Below are 3,128 nucleotides of genomic sequence, written 5' to 3'. Positions count from 1 at the left end.
CGAGTTCTAAAAGCAGTTTTAGGAATATCTGTCTCTCTAACACACAGTTGGTGATATCCAGACCTTACATCAAATTTGAGAATACTTTAGCACCTTTAAGTTGGTCAAACAAATCATCAATTCTTGGTAGTGGATATTTATTCTTGATTGTTATTTTGTTCAATTGTCTATAGTCAATACAAAGCCTAAGAGTGCCATCTTTCTTCTTTACGAATAAAACAGGGGCTCCCCAAGGAGAAACACTAGGTCGAATAAAACCTTTCTCAAGAAGTTCTTGCAGTTGAGATTTCAATTCTCTTAATTCTGCTGGAGCCATTCTCTAAGGGGTGATCGAAATAGAAGTAGATCCAGGAATAAGCTCGATTGGAAATTCAGCCTCTCTTTTTGGGGGAAATCCCGGAAGGTTTTCTGGAAATACTTCTGGAAAATCACATACAGCAGGTATGTCCTTGATACAAGAACTCTTCAATTGTGAATCAACTATGTGAGCAAGGTATGTCCCACAACCTTGACGCATCAACTTTCTTGCCAAGGCCGCAGAAATAAAACTAGATGTCACTGATCTTTCACCTTGTACAATGATGTGTGAAAATGTAGGATCTTTAAAAGTCACATGCTTAGACCTACAATCTACCACTGCATGATATTTATAAAGCCAATCCATCCCAATAATAACATCAAAATCCTTGAAGGGCATTTCAATCAAATCAGTAGGGAAGACTAGGTTTTGAATCACAAAGGGACAATCTTGGTAAACTTGATTACACACAACTTGATAACCCAAAGGACTTTCAACCAGAACATCGTAGTTAAGTCTCGCAGATTTCACATTTTCAGGAAGAACAAGTGATGAACAAATATAGGAATGTGTAGAACCATGATCAAATAATGTAAACACACATACGCCAAATAAGTGAAATTTACCGACAACCACGTCTTGTCCATCTTGATCATCCCTCTGCCTCATAGCATAAGCGCGTGCAGTAGCCCTTTGCCCACTAGCTTGATTTGCTCCACTTGTACCTGCTGCCTGGGTGTTATTAGGTCTTGCACCTCGATTAGTTTGAGGAGGATTGACAGGAGGCTTATGAACTGAGCCTTCAGTTCTCAACGATGGAGCATTATTAGGATTAGGACAATCCTTCACTTTATGATCAAAGCTCCCATAATTGAAACATGCACCAGAAGCTCTCCTGCAAGTACCATAATGATTTTTCCCACATTGTGGAGAAGTGGGAACGCGAGGCTTGCCTTGGCCATAATTTGGAGTGCTAGCTGTAGAAAATTCTAATTTTGCCTTTGTTGAGGTGGCCTGTTATCACTACCAGCCTTAGAATTATCAAACCTTCCCCTTTTGGATGGACCCCCAAAATCTGGTCTAGGCTTTCGGAATCTATTTTCATTTCTACTAGCTTCTTTTTTATCAAGTCGTTCCCAAGTAAAAGCAGCAGACACTAACTTACAAAATTTCTCATGTTGCAGGATCGCCACATTCTTCCTAATGGAATCATTTAAACCGTCTTCAAACTTCCTGCACTTGTCTTTTTCCTATTTAATAATACCACCAGCATAGCGCGAGAGCCTTAGAAACTTCTGTTCGTATTCAGCAATAGACATGCCTCGTTGCCTTAGATTCAAAAACTCCTTTTTTTTGCATCACAATGAGCAAGTGGGACATACTTCATACGAAATTCCTTAAGAAAATCATCCCAAGTAAGAACAAGAAGTTTTACCTTGGCATTCGGAACACTTACCCACCAATCATAAGCATGCTTTTGTAATAGTGAAATAGCATACTTAAATTTTGCAACATCTGAACACTCTAACTGCTCAAATACCCTCTCCATGCGATCAAGCCATTGTTCAGCATCAGTGGGATCAACAGTGCCTTCAACCTCCACTCCACCCATTTTCCTCATTTTCTCAAAGTTAATCCAGTGGGGATCATGCATCGATTCAGCCATTTGTTGAAAATGAGGATTCATGGTTTGAGTACCATGACTCATGTGAGGATGTGGACCAGCTCTTACACCCTAATGGTTTCCCACTTCAGAACCACTAGTGTGGGGAACATACTGATTCGAGATATGTTCTCCAACCCCTTCCAGTGCATGAGGTTGGGAAACAGAGGCACCCGAACCTTCACGAGCAGCTTTCATAGGTCGGTCAGAAGAAGTGGCCATGACTTAATTCCTTCAAAAGGAAAGATCACATTGCATTAGGGATATGTATTTGATGTATATGCACTCTACATGCGATAAAAACATTATAAACCATGTAATTAACCAAATAATACAAATAGAACCTTTTCCGAAAGTGAACAAGTATACAAGTAATTCAAATCAAAATTCGTAGAACCACAAACCTAGGCTATGATACCAACACTTGAAGCGATTCTTTTTAAAGAGACTTAACTTATACTTGCGACACTCAAAAGCGATTAACGAAGGCATACTGATTATAATCTAGTAGAAGGATTAGATGCATAATGACCTCCGAAAAGTAATTTAAGAAAATAACCGATGAGCTTATCATGTATATATATTATCCTCACACTCCAGGATGAAATAACAAGAATATTACAAGCTTCCAAGTATCGAAATCAGCCTGCTCATGCTTCACACAAACATTCGAAAGTAATAGTAGATTTAGGATATTACAGGACTTGGGTTTACACACACCAAAAAGAACAAAACATATAGCCATATTTATATTACAACTCATGGTGACATGATCAAATCAGCCCTCAAAATCCCATGTAAATATACAACACATAGAATATGTACAAGTCCCAAGGTTTATAAAAATATAGATGCCTATATGCAGATGTGATCTTCCTTAAGGCTCTCAAAACATCCATCTCCAATGGCCAGCTTCAAGCATCATCTCGAACATCCCCGATGATAGAAATAACTATCGCTAAGCACATAGCTTAGTGGTGTAAAAACTAAAGGTTTGGAGCCCTCAAATTCAGCAAGTTATCATTCTCAAGTCAAGGGCAGCATAATTGAACATAATAAATAAATCAAGTAAACAATATATAAAGAGTATCAGGTTGTATATTTAAAGATCCAAATGTCAAGAACGCTCATGGCACAGTTTTCCAAGAGATTCAACAACAAGGCTCG

The sequence above is a fragment of the Solanum tuberosum genome, unplaced genomic scaffold (genome assembly GCF_000226075.1).
Source record: "Solanum tuberosum cultivar DM 1-3 516 R44 unplaced genomic scaffold, SolTub_3.0 scf00228, whole genome shotgun sequence".
NCBI lineage: Eukaryota > Viridiplantae > Streptophyta > Magnoliopsida > Solanales > Solanaceae > Solanum > Solanum tuberosum.
This window is presented reverse-complemented; position numbering follows the sequence as displayed.